Genomic DNA, 12,560 nt, shown 5'->3' on the forward strand with positions numbered 1-12,560 from the left:
TACCCTTTGTCCACCCGTAACACATGTGTACTCAAAGATCCATATTTCTTCATGCAACTAATTCCTTTCACCTACCCTGCAACTGTCAGAGGAGGGCCTCATCAGTCTTTAGGCGGGGGGTTTCCCTTATTGTTACACACTGGAAAGTCAAAACATATCACTTAGTATCCAGATCATAGTTGCAAACTCGGACCAGTTTATAGGCATGATTTGGCATTTATTATCACATTCTCTTTCATTAGCTCATTTTCTGGACAACCTTCTGTATCTTATGTTTCCTCATATTCTTGCCTTGTATGTGATGACTTTCTGATACAGTATTCAAGTTTGCTGTATCTGACCTGTGCTGCAGGGTCCACGGTCCTCAAAGGCAGCGTGATGTCTGAGTAATTATTTATTTATTTGTTTTCCCCCATGTCAGGTTACGCATACATCTTCATACTAATAGAGGCTCAACATGTGGTTCTTATCAATCCTTCACAAACCACCACATGTGCTCTCTCTGGGACCCGCACATGTTTGTCCCCACATTCATTCTAATCTCTTATGTGCCTTGTATCATCATCTTATCCTACTGTATGTAAATCGCGTATATATTTAACTAGCACCTGGTGGGCTTGTTATATCATCCTTGTTCCGTCCGCCCGCCTCTACCATGTTCCCGCATTTTTTGACCCCCCCCAACCCACTTACTTTGTCAAAGGAATCCTCATTTTCAGCACCTATGACGGGCCGCTTCTTAGGACCGGCTCTGCTCGATATCCCCATTGTTAGCTGAGGCTTTTATTTCCAATCGTCCAAAGGCCGGCCCCATGTTGCTCTTTCCGTTGAGTCATTGGGCTGTGCCTGCCACTCGGAGTGATGGGAGCTGTTGTAGCTCCTGCTCGTGTGGAGCTGCTACCTCCCCCAGATGCGCATTCTCTTTTATTGAAGAATCTAACATTGCCATGGCTTATTACCAAATTTTAGAAGTGCTTCGTGACAAAAATGTGTAAATATGCTTATGTGTAATTGAGTAAAAACTCCAAAAACATTTTTAACCTATCACTGGTATATTATACCATTAATTAAGGATACCTGTGCCGTAGGCACCGTACACTGGGGACCTCAATTTTCTATGCCTATTCAGTACCTGTATTGATGTTTGTGATCATAGTTGAGCCCCCATTTTTCTTTCATTTCTACTACTATTCCTTTTGCATATCTGGTGGCCTGATATCAAAATCCTTTGATCAATAGAGCCACGTAACTCAACATGGTGTGCATACTTCAATGTTCACTCTGATTTCAGTCCACAAATGTTATCATCCCTATTTTTGAATCTGCACCATATACTTATCTGTTATTTAGTTGGGCCCAGGGTATTTCATTGTTCAGACTCTGTACATCTATATGGAGTCTGAACACCCATCTCTGTTCTCTCAGAAACAAAGTTCAGGCAGGGCCCATTGTTGCGGTTGAGGCCTCCTCAAGGACAGACCATGTGAAGTCATCGACCCCATGCCACCTCTCAAGAAAGTGGCGGATTAACTTTGTTGTTGTCTTTTTGCACCTGAAAGTGCTATGATGCTCATTAATGAGTGTCTTGATTGCCACTGTGGTATACCTATATATCTAAGCCCACATCGGCTTGTTATTATATACACCACATCCTTGGTATTACAGTTGGAAACGCTCCCTAACTCCCAGGGTTCTGAAGAATCTAACATTGCCATGGCTTATTACCAAATTTTAGAAGTGCTTCGTGACAAAAATGTGTAAATATACTTATGTGTAATTGAGTAAAAACTCCAAAAACATTTTTAACCTATCACTGGTATATTATACCATTAATTAAGGATACTTGTGCCGTAGGCACTGTACACTGGGGACCTCCATTTTCTATGCCTATTCAGTACCTGTATTGATGTTTGTGATCGTAGTTGAGCCCCCATTTTTCTTTCATTTCTACTACTATTCCTTTTGCATATCTGGTGGCCTGATATCAAAATCCTTTGATCAATAGAGCCACGTAACTCAACATGGTGTGCATACTTCAATGTTCACTCTGATTTCAGTCCACAAATGTTATCATCCCTATTTCTGGATCTGCACCATATACTTATCTGTTATTTAGTTGGGCCCAGGGTATTTCATTGTTCAGACTCTGTACATCTATATTGAGTCTGAACACCCATCTCTGTTCTCTCAGAAACAAAGTTCAGGCAGGGCCCATTGTTGCGGTTGTGGCCTCCTCAAGGACAGACCATGTGAAGTCATCGACCCCATGCCACCTCTCAAGAAAGTGGCGGATTTACTTTGTTGTTGTCTTTTTGCACCTGAAAGTGCTATGATGCTCATTAATGAGTGTCTTGATTGCCACTGTGGTATACCTATATATCTAAGCCCACATCGGCTTGTTATTATATACACCACATCCTTGGTATTACAGTTGGAAACGCTCCCTAACTCCCAGGGTGTATGTAGCCCCAGGTCCAGAACCTGTTGTTTTCTTGTTAAATGGCATACTTACAATTTCCACAGGGATGGTGGCCTACTACTGGGGGAAGATTCCACACTGTCCTTCGTCTGTAAGTTTGTTGCACCATCCTTGGTCTAGTATGAACAATCTGGTCCCGTATACTTCCTGAGTGTTGAAAAGCAGCAAAGGGGCTTCCAAATCCAACTCACCTGTGTGTAAGAATCTCCAATGCTTTTTAACAAACTTTCTAAATGTGTTGGATAAAGGAGTGTAGGTTGTTACACATATGACATTTTCCTTTGTTTTTTTAGGGCGGTCTTCCAGTGAAGAATCTCTATTACAGTTATATGCCCTTTTGTCTGCTTTGTCTATAATCCTGTGTGGGTATCCTCATTCTCTGAGTTTCCTGGTAAGGACCTCTGCATGTTTTATGTAGTCTTGTGTGCAGTGTCTTCTGAGATGAAGAAATTGCCCTAATTCTACTGGGAGGTTATCTTGTAAACTCTCGGGGTGAAAGCTATTGTAGCGGAGTAAGTTGTTCCTGTCTGTTGCTTTATAGAAGACCTGTGTTAGCAAAAGTCCTGTCTCTGCAAAGATCCTAAGATCAAGGAAATTCAGTTCTTTATTTCTTTATTACTCATATTGCTGGTGAATTTTAAGAAGGGATCAATACTATTGAGCCATGTGCAGAAATCCACTGCCTCCATTACCGTCCCCCTCCATATGAGTAGTACATCATCAATATATCTCTTCCATACTCCAATGTTTTGTTGATATGGGTTCTCCTCCTTCAGAATCATAGATCTCTCAAGGTGATAGACATATAGACAGGCCAGACTTGGGGCGAATATGCTCCCCATAGAAGACCCATGAATCTGGAGGAAGACTTCGCCCTCATACTCAAAATAATTGTGCGTGAGTGCCATGGGCGCAGTCCATTACGAAGTCTTTCAGTGTGATAGAAACCCAAGCTGACTCTTGTAAAATGGTATCTACTACTCTAAAAGTCTCTTCCTGGAGGATGCTTGTGTACAGGGCTTCAACATCTAGCCTGATCAGAAGTTCCGATTCTGGACTAAAAGGCATCTCATTGAGTAGGTTTAACACCTCCTTTGTATTTTTTAAGTTGGTAAAAGGTTTTTCTACTATGTGTCTCAGGAAGTTATCGTAAAATTTTGGTAAGGGTTCTAGTACAGATCCAATCCCTGAGACAATTGGGCGTCCCGGGGGTGCGATAGTCCTTTTGTGGAGTTTAGGTAGAATATAGAAATGCAATATCTTACGGTCTGGATGCTCAAGGAATTGTGCTTCCTTCTTCGTGATCCAACCACTCTCCAGGCATCACAGTATCAACAGTCAATATCTTCCACCATTTCTCTAGTGGGGTCTCTTTGGAGTCTGTCAAAATTTATTTTTTCGTTCAAAGGTTTAAGACACTCATCTCTGTATGTTGTCTCCAGTATGATCACGATGGGCCCTCCTTTATCTGCTGGCTTTATGACAATGTATTTCACCCCAGATAATTATGTAATTGCTTGTCTCTCCTCCCTTATGATGTTCTGATACAGGGGATGGGGTTCTTTTGCCAGGTCCTCTAGTTCTATATTGTCTGCCACTTCAAATGCTAGGACTTCAAATGGCATCAAATGAGATGGGGGAGTAAAAGTAGATTTCCTCTTTAATCGTGTGATTGTTACTTCCATATCTTGCTCTTCTGTCTTATCCTTGAAAAAAACTTTCAACCGGATGGTTCTGAAAAAGCTTGACATTTCCCCTTTCAGTATGAAAAAATCTGGTTTCAGTGTGGGTACAAATCCCAGGCCTTTATTGATTACTGAGTATTGTGTCTGTGTCAATTGTAGTTGCTCAAGTTCATTACAATATTGTTGCTTACTCCCTGCTGGTATTCGGGCCCTCCTCTGTGTTCCCCCGTGTCCCCTTGCTCTTTCCGTCTTCCCTTTCTTCTTCCTGGCCTTCATCCTAAAAAAGGTTGTCAGAAGGGTTTTTGCCAAAGGCCCCTGGGATGAAACATTGGTTGTGGGAAACCATGTGGAGGCTGCCACCCCATCCTTGTTCATATTGAGGTGTGGGGCCCATTGGGCCATAAGTTCCCCTGCCCTGCAGTCTGTTTTTTTCATTCTTGCCTCTGCCCGTAGAAGAACCAGATGCCACAGAGACGGAGGATGAATTGCTCCTTGATGATACATTAAAACTCTTGTCATCTTTCCTAATGTAATCCTCCCTCATGTAGGGGTAACATTTCTCTTGCGAGAAAGTCTTTAGCACTTTCTGAAAGTTTTGGATCTTTAATATCATTAAATATTCCTTATATTAATTCATCAGCTTTACTATTCTCCTCTAGTTTCTTTCTGAAGACACTCATTGATACTAGAGTCTTTAGATTGTTCTCACTCATCTTTATCTGAGCTAGAAGATTATCAGACAGACTTTTGGCCGTCTTTATTATTAGGACAATCCAATCTCTTGTGCACTTCCATGCTATTAGTGTCCTGTCTCTGCGGAACTCCTTATCCTCCAGGAAAATCTGTGGGGAATTGCCCACTATCAAACCCCCTGGCGCTGCGTTCGCCCTCAGATATTCGGTTAGTACTGCTCCTTGTAGCAGGGTCTTTACTTTGTTCCTCTTTAACTCTGTCAGGGTTTCCCAATCACCCGTTATTTGTATGTTCTAGCTTGTGGTATTGTCCCATAGTAGTGACGGTGCCACCAAGAGAGAGGCTACAACTTCCTCCTCGCAGGATAAGCCTTCCGCCATCTTGTGGTATCTCAGTCTAGTCTGTCCACACCATGCTTCTTTGTTAAGTCACAATCTGAGACTCCTTTATTTGCCTCTCTCACAGCTGGACCGCTATGATAACTAAAACCTTTCACTCTAGAGAGGTAGGATAATCAACTTGCCCCACTCACTCCTAATCCATAACACATACTCACAAAAAATGGGTCCGGAGCCTCATTCACTATGGTGTACATATTTGATGCCTACTGCGCTACCATGATTATTCACCTTCTTTAGGGGGTATTTCATTTGCATGCAGCACTACCCTGTGGATTACAACCTTGAAAAATCTGGCGGAGAACAGGTGCAGGGGGCCACAGGGGGCCCCCTGCACTGCCCTTGCACTTGCCATGGGCAGTGCAGTGGTCACCCTGCCCAGCACCGTCGCGATGTTCACTGATTGCTGTGCAGACAGTGAACATTGCAAGGGTGCTAGTGCACCCTGCGGGCTACAGCATTGCTGCCGGCTCAATTACGAGCCAGAAACAATGCTGTAGCCTGTTTCCCACTAGGCCAGTGGGTGGAAACTGAGGTTTCCTCTCACTGGCCTAGCAGGAACTCCTAATAGGTCCGGCTGGGTGCTCGTCACTACGGCGGCGGCCACCCTGTCGGGAGTTTGGAATGTTGAGCTTTCCAGTCCACCAAACTCAAAATGAGGGCCTCTGTGTTATGGCTTTACAAACATATTGAAATGAGAGAAGATAAATATATCAATAGGGAATTACAAGGTGATGAAGCAAATGAAGTGATCTGTCAGATCGAAATCCACTCTAGTGTGCCCTCATTCATGTTAAAATAAAGTTATTAAACTGCAGAGGAAGGAAGGAAAGATCTCGATTAAGAGGTGGACTTGAAAGGTTAGTTTCTTGTAATAAAGTGGGAAAGAGGAAAGAAGATGGCAGAGAAATGATGACTGATAGGGTGGCCAAGAATGGTGGGGTGAGCTGCACAAAATCATTTTACGCTTCTGCATCTCACCAGTCCTTCATCTTTCTCTTTCCTTGTGCCTGCAGAGTATATCCCAGAAACTTTTATATCTGCTGCAGAAATCTGGGTGCAGACATTAAGGCCCATATTTATGGAAGGTTAGCGTCGCTTAGCGCCATTTATTTTGGCGCTAAAGCGGCGCTAACCTAACTCCATATTTACATTTTTGCGCTACTCCTGTCTAATGTCAAAATATTGGAGTTAGCACCATTTATAGGAAGCGCCAACCCACCTTGCGTTAATGAGATGCAAGGTAGGCATTACCCTCCTAAAATGTATGCTAGCCACCCAGTGGCATATCTAACACCTGAAGCAGAAACAACGCGCAACAAGGAGGCATGCCTAAATAATGGTGCTAAGCCCTTCAATGCCATTATTTAATGTCTGGTCAGACCAGTCATTAAAGTGCAGGTAGGCCCATCTCCATGGTAGAACACCATGGAATAGGCACAAAGATGCCCACCCCTGTCCCCAGCAACACCACCAGCAACAACCACAGCACAGGGACACTACAGGAGGAGGGATCCCATCCCAGGTAAGTTGCAGGGAACTTTATGTGTATGTGTGTAGTGTGCCATTGGGTGCCCCCTACATGGGGCCTCCTGCCTGGCACTGGAAATGTAGGGCTTGCCTAGAAGGCACTGGTCCCCTGTAGTAGGTATTGAGCTAGGGTTGATGACTCCTATCTTTACTTAGACAGGAGTGATATTTTTTCTGCTTGTGCATCAAAAAATGATGGTAGGCTGACTAGCGGCAGATATTTTGCCGCAAACCAGCCTAACATCATTTCTGACCCACTAGCGCCATTTCCCCTAATGCCATCCTTCACCAGCTAGCGTCTTTTTTTGAGACGCTAGCCATTCGATAGCACCATTGTGCATCATGTTATAAATATGGTGCACAGATGGCATTAGGGAATGGCGTTAGCTGGCATTAAATAAATGACGCACAACTGCGTTAGAGCAGTTGTGCACCATTTTACATAAATATGGGCCCGACTTGCTTTCACCACCCAACCCCCAATCAAGTGTGTCTACAGTCACCTAGCCTACCTTTTAATCGCACAGGAGCTGCAGAGTATTGCCCACAGAAAGGAGGAAACATCTGCCAACACCTGCCCCTGATCTCATGGCAAGCTAACACTGCTGTAGAACTATTCACATGTTTATTTGACAGTTTGTCCTGATTCAATCCCAGGTCGCTGATGGATACCATTTGAGAAGTATTTTAACTCAGTGTGCTCTCCTCCGCTGTTTCAATTTTGTCTATCATTTTGAGGGATTGATGTACCATAGAAAGAACACTGACACAACATTGAGGTAAACAATATTCTTCGACACAAATATTGTGTCAAAAATATTGTTAACAAAATATTGTGTCCCTATACTTATAATGGTAAGTACAAAAGTTTTGGAATAAAATATTGATTCTCACTAATATTATCTAAAAACATATAAAGAAATTGTTTTTTAATATATATGTACACACACACATATCTTATAGTTAAAATAGTGAACCCTGAATATCTTAAAGCATAACTCTCATATAATGTAAAATAAATAAATTCCACTAATATTTAATACTATATATAAATACATACTTATATTAACACACATGTATGTGTGTGTTAATATATATAAAGTGTAACACAATTATTAAACTATATATTATATAGTTTAATAGAACTTCTAGTTAAATTATCAAATTTGCTACTATAAAAAGCATATTTACATATACATATATATATATATATATATATATATATATACATTATATAAATACCTGTACATCTATCTATCTATCTATCTATCTATCTATCTATCTATCTATCTATCTATCTATCTATTTATATATATATTTAAATGAAACATGACAAATATTAACAATTCAATTACAAAATATTAAATAAATTACCACATAAATATAATATAATAAACATTAAGCAACAAAAAAGTCATTTAGAAAAATATAAACAAACAATACAACATTTAAATAACTAAACAAAAGAAGAATACAAATATATTTAACCAAGGCTAGGAAAAGTATTGGAGCCTGGAAATATTGAATATAATATCCCTAGTCCAGTTTATGCAACAGTAGTGAAAGTGTAGGAATTTAGAGGGGTAACATATTATTCCAACTCTAAACATCATAACAGTAAGGAAAGTGTTGGACTTTGAAGGGGTTAAATGTACCATTCCCACTCCAAACAGCACAACAGTAGGGAATGCATTTGTCTTCAGAGGGGTCACATTTACTATTTCCACTCAAGTCTATGCAACAGCAGGGAAAGCATTGGACTTCGAAGAGGGAAAGATGTGCTAGTCCCATGCCAGTCTGTGCAACAGTGGGGAAAGCATTGGACTTCGGAGGGGTTAAATTGACTATTCCCACTCCAGTTTAAGCAACAGTAGGAAAAGTACTTCACTTCAAACGCATTACATAATAAAATAACCCTATCAATGTAGAAATAATAGTAAACCCTTAATATAAACATTACTAACACAAAATGTTTCTATATAATACAAAATATAAACAATTAAACAAATTACATAATTAATAAACAATTAAATAACTAATTACCATTCAAAGAATAGTTGTTCCTTAAGTAACTTCTCTTCTATAACCCTACAAATCTAGCAGCCCAAACTTAAAATATAAATTAAATAAATAGGTATAGCACAATTTACATATTTAATAAACAAATAATTCATGATTAATTCATTCTTGGGGGGCGTGGCCAACATGGCTACCGGAGCGGCAGGATAATACTGCAGCTCCGTGCCTGGCCCACATTAATATCCTGGAAACGGCGCCCACCTACCTCTCTGAGGCGGGCGCAGATTACTCGACTGTTCAGGACCACAGGCCGAGGCGGTGATCATCTTCGCGAGGCCGGCGTCCCATCGAGCGCCGAGGAGGAGCTGGCGGCCCGCGGTGACAGCACCAGCGACCACGGCTGGTGAGTCGGTTTCCTGGGGCCTCGGGCCGGCTCCTCCCCTGGGCTTTTAGCGCTCGGCGCTTAACTGGAAGGTCCCTCGGGAGACCGGAGGGAGCCGGAGAACGGGGAGACCCCCGTCCTGGAGGACGCGCCGCGGGGGCGGAAGTGGGTGCGGCCCGTCGTCCGGGCAGGAGCTGTTCCACCGGAGCCGGGCCTTCTGGGGTGCCAGGCGCGGCACTGCTCGGCGGACCGCGGTCGCACCGGTACCCCCGTGACCTACGTGGATTAATCTTCAATCTGTCGCCAGCATTACAAATAATCACAGGACGGCAATTGAGTCACTCGTTGTGGCCCCCATCGTGCTGGAACACTGCATATAACACGGGCGCGGCCCGTTTGTGCTGGGGCCCCTGGGACCACGCCTGATCCGGTTCGGTGGGCGACCCACAGTGGAGGGGCGGCCGCCGGACTTGCGCTACCCGGTGAGACTGATTGAGAGTCCCCCTGCTGGGTCCTGGGTGCCCAGGCTTATTGGAGCATCGCGGTGTGGCACCTCCCTCGGCGACACGATTCGAGTCGCGGTGCGTAGGGAGATTGTTCTCTCCCTCTAGGATCCTGCTCAAACGAAGTTGACATCGGTGGAGTGGGGGAATGGGAGATACCACCCCTGATATTACCGGCTGGGCGGACGCGCGGCGTTGTTCTGGACCCTCATTAACCCGTGTGTTCCCGGCCTGCTCCCTTACTGTTGGCCCACAGCAGTCATAATAAAATGGAAAGCTAAGTAGATACGCCAATTACCTCGCCCGCACAGTGAACTCCTCACATCCTGACCTGAATTGAGCACCCGGGCTCCGCTGTCGCGGGAGCTGGGGGTGGTATTGCGGCTCCCTGACAGAATTGGTGCTCGGGCCGGGCTGTGGCGTTCTTGACCAGTCCACTGGCATCACTAACGACATCATTGGTGCTTGCAACTTTGGAATCCCCGAGAGCATTGAATTCCGGGCTGTCTCCCCCTGACGAGGTGCACCACACACATCAGCGGACCCAACCGGGTCCTGCTGGTTGCCGCGCGGCGGGGATCGGCTGGGCACCGTACTGGGTCACAATTATAAAACGGAGTAAGAAAACGGAAAAACTAAAACAGACACTAAGAACAAAACAGATGCATGCAACCCCCCCTGCACTACAGACCAAAAGAACCGGTGGACGCACCGAGGGAGAACCGAAGACGTGAGCGATCACTCCTGGCAGGCGGCTACCCGATGATTCTGGAGTAACGAACTGGCACAGGTCAACAAGAAAATCATGGTCAAACCAAAACACCCCAAAACGGGGTTCACTGGAGAAGGAGACCCTCCCCAACCGCCTGGCCAAGCAGAAACGCAGTCGCTCACTCAGCTACAGCTGAATGAAACATTACGCACGCACTCCCTACAATTCGATAAAATTATGCAAGCTATAATGGACACTAAATCCTCGTTAGAAGGGAAAATTTACGCAGCAGTGCAGGAAGTCTCATTGCTGCGGGCCGACCACCGCAAATTAACTGGAAGGGTTCACGACACTGAAAAGACACTAGAAACTATCCAGCCAGAAGTAGTAGAAATGAGAAATAAAATGCAAAAAATGGAAATAGACATAACACTACTACAACGCAGGGCAGAGGAAGCTGAGGGTCGCTCCAGACGTAACAACATCAGATTCCTTGGAATCCCGGAAAGAATCGAGCAACCTAAGGCAGAGGATTTCTTAGAGACCTGGCTGAGGAACACACTTAAAGAGCAGCACCCCAACACAACATTGGTGATCGAAAGGGCGCACAGAATACCGGGCAGACTGCCTAGACTGGGAGCGCCACCTCGACCCCTAATAGCACGCTTCCTAAATTATAGAGACTTAGGGGGTGATTCTAACTTCGGCGGAGGCCGCCCGCCAAAGTTCCACCACCAAAATACCGATCCGCGGTCGAAAGACCGCTGAGGGTATTTTGGGATTTGCCCTGGGCTGGCGGGCGGCCGCCAAAAGGCCGCCCGCCAACCCAGGGCAAATCAACCTTCCCACGAGGACGCCGGCTCAGAATTGAGCCGGCGTAGTGGGAAGGTGCGACGGGTGCAGTGGCACCCGTCGCGTATTTCAGTGTCTGCATAGCAGACACTGAAATACTTTGTGGGGCCCTCTTACGGGGGCCCCTGCAGTGCCCATGCCATTGGCATGGGCACTGCAGGGGCCCCCAGGGGCCCCGCGGCACCCCCTACCGCCATCCTGTTCCTGGCGGGAGACCCGCCAGGAACAGGATGGCGGTAGGGGGTGTCAGAATCCCCATGGCGGCGGAGTGCGCTCCGCCGCCATGGAGGATTCTGCAGGGCAGCGGGAAACCGGCGGGAGACTGCCGGTTTCCCGCATCTGACCGCGGCCGAACCGCCGCAGTCAGAATGCCCTGCGGGGCACCGCCGGTCTGTCGGCGGTGCTCCCGCCGACCCTGGCCCCGGCGGTCTCTGACCGCCGGGGTCAGAATGACCCCCTTAGTCCTTCAGCACTTCAGAACGTCTGACCAGATCATGCTCGAAAACAATAGAATAACTGCCTACCCCGATTACACAATAGAGGTACAAAGCAGAAGAATCGCGTATAACAAGGTTAAGCAGTTGCTACGTGAAAAAGGCATCACTTACTCCCTCATGTTCCCAGCGCGACTACGCATCGTCATGGATGAGAAAACCCTAATGTTTTCCACCCCTGAAGATGCATGGACATGGATCCATGCTAAAGGATTAGCCGGTCCGACCAAGGAAGACACAGTATCCGAAGAATGGACTACCGCTAACTCCAGGAAGAAAAGGAAAAAAAACACCAAAACATCCTTCCGCCCCACAAAAACGCAAATGGTATTGGAGCGCGCGCAAACAATAAAGGACACGAACTCATTCGCCCGTGGGGCGCTGGATGCTAGGAGTGAAACGGACACTAATGACTCCACCTCACATGGGGGCGATATGAGTCCATCCCCCTCTCCGTTACTGGCTGGTCCTGACCTCACACCGCGATCGGCAGACTAACTTTGAACATGTAGATCCGGCGGCCATGGCTCCCCTTCGTTGACGGCAGTGATGGGGTGACCGCGGGCCGCCGACACCGGGCCGCTGCTCCCGAGCTCCACAGCGAGTGACTGCCATTAGCACGAGTACCTATGACTGACTCTCCGAAAGCTGCGCAAGGCGAATGGAACTGCAGAAATGTGAAATATCCTGCAAGTGGGCCACCTAAAGACCAGACATCAAGGAATCCACGACCCCCCTATACCTGAACGGTATCCGAATGGACCTGATCTCTCTGGAAGACTCTTTAGGCACCGGTTGTGCCTTTCTACTTAA

This window comes from Pleurodeles waltl, chromosome 3_1, assembly GCF_031143425.1.
Source record: "Pleurodeles waltl isolate 20211129_DDA chromosome 3_1, aPleWal1.hap1.20221129, whole genome shotgun sequence".
NCBI lineage: Eukaryota > Metazoa > Chordata > Amphibia > Caudata > Salamandridae > Pleurodeles > Pleurodeles waltl.